Genomic DNA, 13,635 nt, shown 5'->3' with positions numbered 1-13,635 from the left:
GATTCAATTATATAAGAACCACACATATTCATACAGATCCTCACATGTTTTCAGAAAAATCAATCAAGTGCAATCAATCAATCAAGTGCATGGACTGAGCACTTACTGTTTGCAGAGTACTGTAACTAAGAGCTTGGGAGAGTACAGTAAAACAATATAACAGACACTCCTGGCCAACAGCGAGCTTACAGCCTAGAGGATGATGTCAAACTGTAAGCCCGTTGTTAGGTGAGGATTGTCTCTATCTGTTGCCAAATTGTACTTTCCAAGCGCTTAGTACCGTGTTCTGCACACAGTAAGCGCTCAATAAATACGAATGAATGAAACAGCAAAACATCAAACTCAAAAAGTAACCCTCAAAAGGACCAGGAGTTTGAGGTCGGGGATCAAAAACACGCTTTTGCTGCCCACTCTCCCTATCGCTTTTTACAAGTCCTTCACATCTTTCACTCTGACACAAAACAGGGGACACCTTAAAGGCCTCCAGGGCAAGTGTTTCTAAACTCTCTAGAATGGCAATATTGCTTGGAAACTTTCTCGGCTTTCCTCTGTTTAGAGGAAAATACTTCACTGACTAGGACTGGGGCTAAACAGCAAACAAACGTTTACATGTGGTTTCTTTGAATTGAAAAGCATTCAAAAAGTTTACAAACAATACTGATAATTCATCAACAACCACAGTGAAACTGTGCTTAGCTGACACTATTGAAAGTGCATTTTATACTCCCACCAGGTGTGGGACCTGGGTTGTGCTTCCCTGTAAAGTGGGCGGGGTTGACAGAGAAAGTGTTCAGACAGGGTGGGTAAATGGATGATTTGCGATCACTACTCCTTAAGTGCATTCTCAGTTCAGTCAACAGGGTAACATCTATCCCGACCGACTCCCTGGCCCCATTAGGCAGTGCCAGGGCTGATCATTCCGGCAAGTTGTTCACCTCTCCGTTGGGTCCATCGGCTCCGTGGCCTTATCGGAACTAATAGCCAATGGCTGTGATGTATTGGGCCCAGTTTTCCCAGGGAGCTCATAGAGTCGTAATAGCTGGAGGGAGGATGGAGGATAGCGAGGAAAAGTAACAAGAGAAATCAAAATGGCAGAGTGGTAACATTAAGGGCACCACTGCACAGCCCTTTCTAATGTTTTTCTGAATTCTTGACATCCTCGGACCGGAGCTTTCAATTTTCTTAAAGGACATCAGAAGAACGAAAGCCCTCCCCGCAAAAAGATCCCCCTTCTAGACTGTGAGCCCACTGTGGGCAGGGATTGTCTCTCTTTGTTGCTGAATTGTACTTCCCAAGCGCTTAGTACAGCACTCTGCACACAGTAAGCGCGCTCAATAACTACGACTGAATGAGTGAATGAATGAAAAAGTTGAATCTACACCTTTGTAAAATAAATAACTATACAGATTTTAAAATGTCAACTTAACATACTTCTCATCGATAAATCCCTAAAAGAATAAAGCATTCAGCAAGGGCAGAAATTCCCAAAATCTTGTTTATTGGGGTTTTTTTTCCTAACGGGAACAGGGATAGAATGGATAGTTGGAATCCATAGATATTCCAAAAATCTCCATTTCATCCAACAGCATCCTTCCCTCACAGCATCCTTCCCTCAACCTCTCATCAAGAACTAACTAAATGAACAGAGGCAAATTCATTCAATCCTACTGATTGAGCGCTTACTGTGTGCAGAGTACTCACCTTCCTGTCCTTGCACTTTAAAGCAGAAAAATGTTGGACAGGGTTCTTTGGCCCCAGACCCTCTCTATAGCTAAACCAGGAATTTCTGACTTCCAGGCTGCCAGAGTGATTTTTGACATTTGTTGTCCCCAGGGCAATGTAGACCTGGGCGTGGAACTACCAATGCGACAGCCCGGGTGTCCCCTCCTCTCCCAACACCCCGGGTCCCTGGCCCACGCTCTCCCCATCTGCCGTAACATCATTCCATCCATCGCTCCTGGAAGTCCAGAACTCGGAGCAGGAGCACTGGTTTTACTTCCTGACGCAAGTGCTCTGGGATTTGGCGAGGGAAAGCTAGAAATGAGAGCTTGCGGTGCCAGGCCCACACTAGAATAAGGATCACTGAGAAGCAGTGTGGCCTAGTGAATAGGGCACAGGCCTGGGAACAAGGACCTGGGTTCTAAAGGACCTGGGTTCTAATCCAGACTCTGCCCCTTATTCGCTGCGAGACCCTGGGCAAATCACTTCACTTCTCTGTGCCTTAGTTACCCTGTATGTAAAATGAGGATTAAGACATTGGACACGGAGATTAAGACATTGGACAGGGACTGCATCCAACCTGATTAGCTTGATTTTGCCCCTCTGCTTAGGACAGTGACTGGCGCGTAGTAAGTGCTGAACCAATACCATTTAAGAAAAAAATAAATGGCTTCTTGAGGGCAGAAACCATAGCCTCTCTGAGCTAAATTCAATTCCTACAGCCCTTAATTTGATGTCATATGTGCCAAGAGTGTCCAGAAAATACTTAATAAAAATAAAGGGTGGAATTTTTATAAAAGGAAAAACAGACTCAAAGATGAACCATCTTGGTCATGGGACAGAGCAGTAAACAGAACCTGCGGTTCATTACTCTTAGACCTTATGCCACATAAGAAGGAGTCAACTCATTCAATCGTATTTATTGAGCGCTTACTATGTGCAGAGCCCTATACTAAGCGCCTGGAATGTACAATTCAGCTCAATAAGCTTCCCCAGGTTCACTTATAGGTGAATCTGATTTTGATGGGCAAATGAGGCTGCTGCATATCAAACTATCTAAGCTTTCCTACTATATCCAAGTCAAACCAATCCAGGAACATCCCCAGTGAAGGTATTTGATGATCCTAAATTACATTTTAGCTCAAAGTGAACTTGAGTATTCAAACTGAAAACCAGACACACGGAAGTCACTGATGCTTCTCCCCCGGTTCAAGTGCCACCATCCCTCAAACGCCGCTGACCACTCTGATCGGGCCTTCGGAGGGACAAGGAGAGGGCAAAAACAAGGTGGGAGTCTAGGAGGCAGCCAGATGATTCACGCGCCCTACGCCGCTCGGTACACCTGCAGGAGAGACACGGGTCCTTTCCCCGACTTAGTTCTTCGGGCCCTTAGTATTAGCAGATCCAGTGAACCTCACCCAGAGTCAAGGCTGTCCAGCTTTGATCAGAGGTGGGGCAGAGGAGAGCAACGGGAACCTCTAGACCTTTCACCCCAACCCACGACCCCGAGGCCGGCCTAAAAATCAACCGTCTCATATTCTTCAGGGCCAATTTCTCAAATCTACTTTAATTCCTGGGCACAGGACAACTCCGGTGGAAGGCTGGAGACCTGGCTCTTCGCAAACAAGCCTCGTGCACGACAATGGATTTGTAAAACGCTTAAAGGACACCTGAGTTTAGTCGAGAATATGAATTAGTGAACGATAACTCTCCACCTCCACGGTGGCTACAAAGAGTTCAATGTGATAACCAAGTCGCGCCGCCCCCGGCAAACGCACTTAATTTAAGGTCTTCAGGAAGAAATACTTTGAGCTGTCATTTCTCATCAAGGGGATTAATAAATCTGTCTTTCGCCTCCACTTCCCACAAAAAGGTGTCCACCGGATTAAAAGTCTAAAATGACATCGCATTTTCTCATCTATTTCTTTCCCTCCTTTGCTTCCCATTTTGTGTCGCATGACAGAGCCTGGAGGTCACCAAGATTGATCTATCATACAAAAATCTGCTTTTTGCAGACAACTATCTGAAACGTAACAGCTAAAAGTGAGAAAGTTTTCTTCCAGTAAGAAATCCTTTTTAAACCAATGAAGTGGATGTTAAATGTTTGGAATTCCTGCTTTATTCATTCACCTAACCGTCTCCAGAGCAATGAACGTATACTTTCAGATGACAGCACACTCGGTATTTTTGAGGGTCTACGTTTGAATATCAGTATGTGTCGGATACTTTTGAGTTGTGCCTCTATATTGTCCAATGAGGTTATCGCTCTTAGTGTGCCGATTCAGCGTGTGAAAAGCCGTTAAGCACTCCGCATCTATCGTAACTCTGAACCTACAAATCCAATAAGACACAGCTCACGACTGACTTCTTTAAGGACTGGTTCACCATAAACCATTTTGATTTCAACTCCCCGGTATATTCAGGTTTAAGAGGGAGAAGGGAGATGGGTCATAGGGTGGGGAAGGGAAGGAGCAAAGAACCTGACAACGTAGGAAACTCAGGTTCTCCTTTCGGACGCTGGAAGGGAGAGGTTAAAGAACAAAGTCTGATGAAAGGACGGTAAACTCGCCGCGGGCGGGGAACGCGTCTATCAACTCTCATAGAGTGGGGAAGAGAGGAGCAAAGAACCTGAAAATTTAGAAAACTCAGGTTCTCCTTTCGGACGCTAGAAGGGAGAGATTAAACCACAAAATCTGCTGAAAGCAGGGTTAGGCTCACGGTGGGCAGGGAACGCGTCTACCGATTCCAGTCGGGTTGTTCTACCGTATTCCCCCAAGCGCTCAGTACAGCACTCTGCACAGAGGAAGCTCTCAATCGACACGATCGGTCATTCATTCATTTATTCAATCGTATTTACTGAGCGCTTACCGTGTGCAGACCGCTGCACTAAGAGGTTGGAAAGTACAATTCGGCCACAGATAGAGACAATCCCTACCCAACGACGGGCTCACCGTCTAGAAAGGGGAGACAGACAATAATAATGGTGGCATTTGTTAAGCGCTTACTATGTGCAAAGCACTGTTCAAAGCGCTGGGGGGATACAAGGTGATCGGGTTGTCCCACGTGGGGCTCACAGTCTTCATCCCCATTTTACAGGTGAGGGAACTGAGGCTCGGAGAAGTGAAGTGACCGGCCCAAAGTCACACAGCTGACAAGTGGCGGAGCCGGGATTAGAACCCTTGACCTCTGACTCCCAGGCCCGGGCTCTTGCCACTGAGCCACGCTGCTTCTCTACAACAAAACAAAAAGGCAGGCACAGAACAAGTGGTCGATGGATTGACGGATGGAGTCGCTCGAGCTACCGGGCGCAGACCCGGAGATGGAAAACCCTAGGCGGAGCCCCAACCTATATCCAGGGAGCCCCCGATTCCCGGGGCTCGGGGAGCTAAGGATCGTCCCTTCGGCACGACAGGTCGCGCAGGTAGAGCGGGCGGCTCCAGCGGGGCTCGTGTCCCTCGGAGCAAGCTCCAGGATCGAGGAGGGCTCCACCCTCTCCAAAAAAAGGGCCTTCTTCCCCTCCCCGGCTCTTCGAAACCCTGGACGGAGCCCGCACCTACAGAGAAGCCGCCTGGCCTAGCGGGGGCTGGGAGTCGGAAGGTCCCGGGTTCTGATCCCGGCTCTGCCCCTTGCCTGCTGTGTGACCTCAGTCAAGTCGCTTCACATCTCTGTGCCTCGCTTTCCTCATCATTCATTCATTCGATAGTATTTACTGGGCGCGTACTACGTGCAGAGCACCGTACTAAGCGTCTGGAAGGGACAATTCGGCCTCCCATCTGTAAAATGGGGGTGGAAACTGCGAGCCCCCCCGGGGGACAAGGGGCTGTGTCCAACCCCCCCCCGGCTGGTATCCACTCCAGCGCTTAGTACAGGGGCCGGCGCAGAGCAGCGTGGCTCGGTGGAAGGAGCCCGGGCTTGGGAATCGGAGGTCGTGGGTTCTAATCCTGACCGCAACACATGTCAGGGGGGAGACGTGGGGCCAGTCCCGTCACTTCGCCTCAGTGACCTCAAAGGGCGATGAAGACCATGCGACCCAGGTGGGACAACCCAAAGACGGTGGATCTACCCCCAGCGCTTAGAGCAGTGTCTGGCCCCTCAGAAGCGCGGCTCAGTGGAAGGAACCCGGGCTTGGGAGTCAGAGGTCGTGGGTTCTAATCCCGACCGCATCCCGTCAGCTGGGAGACGTGGGGCAAGCCCCGTCACTTCGCCTCAGTGACCTCAAAGGGGGATGAAGACCGTGAGCCCCAAGTGGGACAACCCCAAGACGGTGGACCTACCCCCAGCGCTTAGAGCAGTGCCTGGCTCCTCATAAGCATGGTTCAGTGGAAAGAGCCCAGGCTTGGGAGTCAGAGGTTGTGGGTTCTAATTCCAACCGCGACACCTGTCAGCTGGGGGACGTGGAGCCAGTCCCGTCACTTCGCCTCAGTGACCTCAAAGGGGGATGAAGACCATGCAATCCAGGTGGGACAACCCTAAGACGGTGGATCTGCCCTCAGCGCTTAGTGTCTGGCCCCTCATAAGCGCGGCTCAGCGGAAGGAACCCGGGCTTGGGAATCAGAGGTCATGGGTTCTAATCCCCACCACGACACCTGTCAGCTGGGTGACGTGGGGCAAGTCATTTCACTTCTCTGGGCCTTCAGTGACCTCATCTGTCAAATGGGGATGAAGACTCTGAGCCCCACGTGGGACAACCTGCTGACCTCCTATCTCCCCCCGCACTTGGAATTGTGCTTGGCACATAGCAAGCGCTTAACCACCACCACCATTATCATCATTTATTATTAAAAAGAGAAGAAGCAGCTTGGCTCAGTGGAAAGAGCCCGGGCTTGGGAGTCAGAGGTTATGGGTTCAAATCCCAGATCCGCTGCTTGTCAGCTATGTGACTGTGGGCAAGTCACTTCTCTGTCCCTCAGTTCCCTCATCTGTCAAATGGGGATGAAGACTGAGAGCCCCACGTGGGCCAACCTGATGACTCTGTATCCCCCCGGCGCTCAGCACATAGTCGGCGCTCAACCCATACCATCATCGTTATTACGATTAGAAGCAGCGTGGCTCAGTGGAAAGAGCCCGGGCTGGGGAGCCAGAGGTCATGGGTTCGACTCCCGGCTCTGCCACTTTCATCCATTCATTCAAAAGTACCTATTGAGCGCTTACTATGTGCAGAGCACTGTACTAAGCGCTTGGAATTGTCAGCTGTGTGACTGTGGGCAAGGCACTTCACTTCTCTGTGCCTCAGGTCCCTCATCTGTCAAATGGGGATGAAGACTGCGAGCCCCACGTGGGCCAACCTGATGACTCTGTATCTCCCCGGCGCTCAGCACGGCGCTTTGCACATAGTCAGCGCTCAACCCAGGCCATCATCGTTATTACGATTAGAAGCAGCGTGGCTCAAGGGAAAGAGCCGGGGCTTGGGAGCCAGAGGTCATGGGTTCGAATCCCTCCTCTGCCCCTTATCAGCTGTGTGACTGTGGTCAAGTCATTTCTCTGTGCCTCAGTTCCCTCATCTATAAAATGGGGATGAAGACTGCGAGCCCCACGTGGGCCAACCTGATGACTCTATGTCCTCCCAGCGCTCAGCACGGCGCTTTGCACATAGTCTACGGGCAACTCCCTTCCTTTCTCTGTGCCTCAGTTCCCTCCTCTGTCAAATGGGGATGAAGACTGAGAGCCCCACGCGGGCCAACCTGATGCCTCTGTATCCCCCCGGTGCTTTGCACATAGTCGGCGCTCAACCCGTGCCATCACCGTTATTATGATTAGAAGCAGCGTGGCTCAGTGGAAAGAGCCCGGGCTGGGGAGCTGGAGGTCATGGGTTCGAATCCAGACTCTGCCCCTTGTCAGCTCGGTGACTGTGGGCAAGTCGCTTCTCTGGACCTCAGTTCCCTCCTCTGTAAAATGGGTATGAAGACTGCGAGCCCCACACGGGCCAACCTGATGCCTCTGTATCCCCCCGGCGCTCAGCACATAGTCGGCGCTCAGCCCGTGCCATCGCCGTTATGATGATTAGAAGCAGCGTGGCTCAGGGGAAAGAGCCCGGGCTGGGAAGTCCGAGGTCATGGGTTCGAATCCCTCCCCTGCCCCTTGTCAGCTGGGTGACTGTGGGCAAGTCATTCACTCATTCAATAGTATTTATTGAGCGCTTACTCTGTGTCGCTTCTCTGGGCCTCAGTTCCCTCCTCTGTCAAATGGGGATGAAGACTGCGAGCCTCACGTGGGACAACCTGATGACTCTATATTCTCCCAGCGCTCAGCACAGCGCTTTGCACAGAGTCAGCGCTCGACCCGTGCCATCACCGTTATGACGATTAGAAGCAGCGTGGCTCAGGGGCAAGAGCCCGGGCTGGGGAGTCCGAGGTCATGGGTTCGAATCCCTCCCCTGCCCCTTGTCAGCTGGGTGACTGTGGGCAAGTCGCTTCTCTGGGCCTCAGTTTCCTCCTCTGTCAAATGGGGGGGGGGGGGAGGGCGGATGGGGACTGCGAGCCCCACGTGGGACCACCCGATGACCCCGGGTCTCCCCCAGCGCTTAGAACGGCGCTCAGCACATAGCAAAGCGCTTAACAAATACCCCCATTATTATTCTCCGCACATGCCCTCCGCGACGACTACCGTTTCTTCGGGGGGGCAGGGTGGGGACGGGCTCGCGGACGCCTCCTCCCGGAGGCCCTCCGGGCTCGGACGGGGAGGGATCCGGGGGGGCGGGGGGAGGAGGAGGAGGAGCAGCGGGAGGGAACGGTGGGATTTTTCTGGCATCGGAAGAGAGAGGGGAAAAATGGCTTCGGGCCAAGCGGCTGCCCCGGCCCCGTCTCCCGGGGGCGGAGGGGGAAGCTGCTTGGGGAGGTGGGGGGGAAGGGACGCGGACGACGGGGGTCGCGGGGTCCTCACCTCCCCAGGCCCCGCCGCCTCTCCCGGCACGATCTTCCTCTCCTGCTCCTGCTCCTCCTGCACGGCCGCCGCCGCCGCCGCCGCCGCCGCCGCCGCCGCTCGTTGTTCTCCGGGCCGCAGCTGCAGCAGCAGGAGGAGCAGCACGAGCTGTGCGCGCTGCCGGTCCCGTCTCCTCCCTCCTCCCTCCTCCTCCGCCTCCCGCCGCCGCCTCCCGCCGCCGCCGCCGCCGCCGGGCCTGCCGAGTGGACCCCGTGAGGCGGTCACATGACCCGATACATTCACCCGGCAGGCCCCACCCCCTCCCCCTGATTGGCCCCCGCCCCGGACAGGCCCCGCCCTCGGAGCGCCAGGCCCCGCCCCTTCATCCCCGATTGGCCCCCGCCCCGGACAGGCCCCGCCCCCTCCCCGATTGGCCCCGCCCAGGACAGGCCCCGCCCCCTTCCCCTGATTGGCCCCGCTCCGTACAGGCCCCGCCCCCTCTCCCTGATTGGCCCCTGCCCCGGACAGGCCCCGCCCTCGGAGCGCCAGGCCCCGCCCCTTCACCCCGATTGGCCCCCGCCCCGGACCGGCCCCGCCCCCTCCCCCTGATTGGCCCCTGCCCCGGACAGGCCCCGCCCTCGGAGCGCCAGGCCCCGCCCCTTCATCCCCGATTGGCCCCCGCCCCGGACAGGTCCCGCCTCCTTCCCCTGATTGGCCCCGCCCCGGACAGGCCCCGCCCCCTCTCCCTGATTGGCCCCCGCCCTGTGCAGGTCCCGCCCTCTGAGCGCCAGGCCCCGCCCCTTCACCCCCGGTTGGCCCCGCCCCGGTCAGGCTCCGCCCCTTTCCCAGATTGGCCCCTCCCCAGACAGGCCCCGCCCCTCCCCCGATTGGCCCCGCCCCGGACAGGCCCCGCCCTCGGAGCGCCAGGCCCCGCCCCCTTCCCCTGATTGGCCCCGCCCCGTACAGGCCCCGCCCCCTATCCCTGATTGGCCCCCGCCCCGGTCAGGCTCCGCCCCCTTCCCAGATTGGCCCCTCCCCGGACAGGCCCCGCCCCCTCCACTCCACTCCACGCCCCGCCCCCAGACAGGCCCCGCCCCTTCTCCCCGATTGGCCGTGCCCCTGGCAGGCCCCGCCCCCTCTTCTCCAAGCCCCGCCCCCTCCCCAAAAATGACCCACCCCTTCTTCTCCAGGCCCCGCCCCATCCCCTGATTGGCCCCTCCCCGGACAGACCCCGCCCCCTCTTCTCCAGGCCCCGCCCCCTCCCCCGATTGGCCCCTCCCTATCCGGCCCCGCCCCTTTCCCCGCCAGGCCCCGCCCCCTCCCCCACTAGGCCCCGCCCCTTCTCAGAAATAATGCCCCCCCCCCCCCGCCGCCCATCAGTCATTCATCCATTCAATCCTATTTATTGGACCCTTACTGTGTGCAGAGCACTGTACTAAGCGCTTGCCAAGTGCAGTTCGGCACTAGAGACAATCCCTGCCCTCAGGGCCTCACAGTCTAGAAGGGGAGGGACATTCGTTCCTTCAATCGTATTTATTGAGCACTTACTGTGTGCAGAGCACTGAATTAAGCGCTTGAGAGACAGACATCAAAATGAGGAAACAAGGCATCAATCGCATCAATAGAAATAGAATTATCTCTCTCTCTCTCTATATATATATATATATAGAGAGAGAGAGAGAGATCTATATACATATATATCTATATCTATATATGTATAGATATAGATATATATATGTGGGAAGCAGCTCGTCTCAGTGGAAAGAGCCCGGGCTTGGGAGTCAGAGGTCATGGGTTCGAATCCCAGCTCTGCCCCTTGTCAGCTCTGTGACTGTGGGCAAGTCACTTCACTTCTCTGGGCCTCAGTTCCCTCATCTGTAAAATGGGGATGGAGACTGCGAGTCTCACGTGGGACAACCTCATTCCCCTGGATCTTCCCCAGCGCTTAGAACAGTAAGCCCGTCAGTGGGCAGGGATGGTCTCTCTCTGTCGCTGATTTGCCCATTCCAAGCGTTTAGTCCAGTGCTCTACACATAGTAAGCGCTCAGTAAATACTATTGATTGAATGAATGAATGAATGAATGAATGAACAGTGCTCGGCACATACTAAACGCTTAACAAATACCAACATTATTAACAAATACCAACATTACTAACAATAATAATGTTGGTATTTGTTAAGCGCTTACTATGTGCCAAGCACTGTTCTAAGTGCTGGGGTAGACACAGGGGAATCAGGTTGTCCCACGTGAGGCTCACAGTTAATCCTCATTTTACAGATGAGGTAACTGAGGCACAGAGAAGTGAAATGACTTGCCCACAGTCCCACAGCTGACAAGTGGCAGAGCTGGGAGTCGAACCCATGACCTCTGACTCCCAAGCCCAGGCTCTTTCCACTGAGCCACGCTGCTTCCCCATATATGTATATGCACATCTGAACAAGTAAAACAGGCCAGGCCCTGCCCCCCTGCTCCCCACAGCCCCCTCCACCCCAACCGTCGACGCCCCATCCCGCCACCCTTTCATTGCTCCCGACTGCCAAGACCCCCGCATCCACCCCTTGGTTTGTTGGAGGGTTTTTTTGCTACTTCTCTCAAGTCCCCCTCACCCCATCCTGCACACACATTCCAAAATAGCAATAATAATAATAATAATAGTAATGATGGCGTTTCTTAAGCACTTACTACATGCCTGGCCCTGTATTCAGCGCCGGGGTGGACACAAGCAAATCGAGTTGGACGCCGTCCTTGTCCCATGTGGGGCCCACGGTCTTAATCCCCATGCTACAGATGAGGGAACGTTGGCACAGAGAAGTGAACTGACTTGCCCAAGGTCACACAGCAGACGAGTGGCAGAAGCGGGATTAGAACCCGTGACCTTCAGACTCCCAGACCCTTGCTGTAACTACTATGCCATGCTGTTTCTATCACAGGCCTCTGCCCACCCCCGATGCCCCCACAGCCGATTTAATGGTATTGCTAAGCGCTTACTCTGTGCCAGGCGCTCTTGTAAGTGCTGGGGAAGAGACAAGGTTGGTCACGGTTCCTGTCCCACTCGGGGCTCATATAGTCTTAATCCCCATTTTACAGACGAGGTCACTGAGGCACAGAAATGTGAAGTGACTTGCCCAAGGACACCTGGCAAACAAGGGTTGGAGCCGGGATTAGAATCCGGGTCCTTCTGACTCCCGGGCCCATGCTCTATCCACTAGGCCGCACGGCTTCTCCATCCTTCCTGGCCTGTTCAACACTTACCATTAAGTAGTAAATGAAGCAGAATAAATAAGTAAATACACCAGGAAGTCATTGAAATTGAAATCGTTGCCTGTAAAAACCCTATTCCAATGAAATGACTATTTTGTTGTTCGAGTTTGAATTGGGTGTGCTATTACATGTTCTTGATATCTTTTGTTGGGGGGGATGGCTAGCTTTGGGGAGAATAAGGAACCATGACAGGAGGAATCTGGTTTTTGGTGGGTTGTTTTTTTTTTTCCTCTCAAGGGACACGCTGGTGCTGGTGGAACTGGACAACTCTGGAACCGTTCTTGTTCTTGTCTGTCCGTCTCCCCCGATTAGACCGTAAGCCCGTCAAAGGGCAGGGACTGTCTCTATCTGTTACCTATTTGTACATTCCAAGCGCTTAGTACAGTGCTCTTGCACATAGTAAGCACTTAATAAATACTATTGAATGAATGAATGAATGAACTGTGTCCTTGTGCACCTTCTCACCACCTTCCCAGGACTGAACATAAACCAGAGATGATCCATTGATGGGTTGGCCCGAAACTACATCAGCCCCAAATCCTTTCTCCAATAGTAGCAACTGGATATTTGAAGGAACCTCTGGGTGTTGTTCTCCTTGACTTCCATCTTCACAGTAAAGGATGATTATGCTAATGCTACTGATATTGATGATGATGATAATAAACAATAATATCTGTTCCGTGCTTGGGTAACACGGAAATCAGCTCACACGGAATCCCCGTCCCACACAGGGCTCGCGGTCTAGGGGGTTGGAGAACAGGTATTGAATCCCTCTTTTTCAGATGAGGTGATGGATTGAGACAGAGAAGTTAAGAAATTTGCCTAAGGTCATGCAACAGGCAAATAGTAGAGCTTGGACTGGAACCCAGGTCTCCTATCACCCAGTTCTGTGCCCCTTTCTACTGGGCCGTGTCCTTTGAGAACCAGGAACAATCTCTAATTTTCACCCGTAAATTGTCAGCCCTTCGTGTGGTGCTTTGCACATTTAGCACATGAAAATACCATTACTACTGCTCTTATAATCTTCTTCATCCTCCCACTCCCACTATTTGCAAATACTTTTTGTCTACTCTATCCCCCATTACATTGTAGAATCTTTCATGGCAGGGAACATGTGTCTGCTTCTGCTGTACTCTCCCAAGCGCTTTGAACAGTGCTATGCACTTCAGAAGCATCCGGTTACTACCATTAATTGGTAAACTTGCCAATTAATGAGACTACTGTGGAGTTGTTTTGTTTACTGTAACAGCTATGTTTATGTGTATGCGTTCTTTAGCTTTGAAAATGATCTTATTGACAGTTGCCATTGTTCTTTCTTCACAGTTGTTTTTTTTGTTTTCATTTGCGGCCACACCCTGCTATCCTAAACTATTTAAGCACTTCTTTTCCTTGTCAGTAAATTACTACATATCTGACTTCCCCAGTAGACTGTAAACACTGGGCAGGGATCATCTATTGTACTCTCCCAATTGCTTAAGATAGTACTCTGCACACAATAGGCTCAATAAATACTAATGATCTATTGATCTTTGTTCAGAACAGGAGATGCTGAATTTCTGGTTGCTGCCCCTTAGGTGAGCCTGCCTTCTGTGGTAGCTTTCCAGCATTCCTTAAGTAGGCTACAGTGCGAGACACTGTGCTCTGATATTTTGCTCCTGGGTTCTTAGGGTCCCACAATAGCCTTCAGATTTGATCGATTTATAGTTATAAATCCCTCTAAACTGTGAGCTCGTTGTCCGCAGGGGATGTATGCGTTTGTTGTTATATTGTACCCTCCCAAGTGCTTAGTACAGTG

General features: G+C 52.7%; 1 protein-coding gene across 3 annotated transcripts in view; it reads right to left on the bottom strand.

The window, feature by feature from the left end:
* TULP4 (TUB like protein 4) overlaps positions 1-8,679 on the bottom strand; it is a 265,857-nt gene extending 257,178 nt beyond the window's left edge. For all 3 annotated transcript variants that reach the window (XM_029052677.2, XM_029052661.2, XM_029052668.2), the window contains exon 1: positions 8,599-8,679. The gene's annotated coding sequence lies outside the window, so the exon portion shown is untranslated. The remainder of the gene's footprint in view (positions 1-8,598) is intronic.
* Between the last annotated feature and the right edge of the window lie 4,956 nt (positions 8,680-13,635).

This window comes from Ornithorhynchus anatinus, chromosome 2, assembly GCF_004115215.2.
Source record: "Ornithorhynchus anatinus isolate Pmale09 chromosome 2, mOrnAna1.pri.v4, whole genome shotgun sequence".
NCBI lineage: Eukaryota > Metazoa > Chordata > Mammalia > Monotremata > Ornithorhynchidae > Ornithorhynchus > Ornithorhynchus anatinus.
Note: the sequence above shows the minus strand (reverse complement) of the source record. Positions and strands in the feature narration are given on the sequence as shown.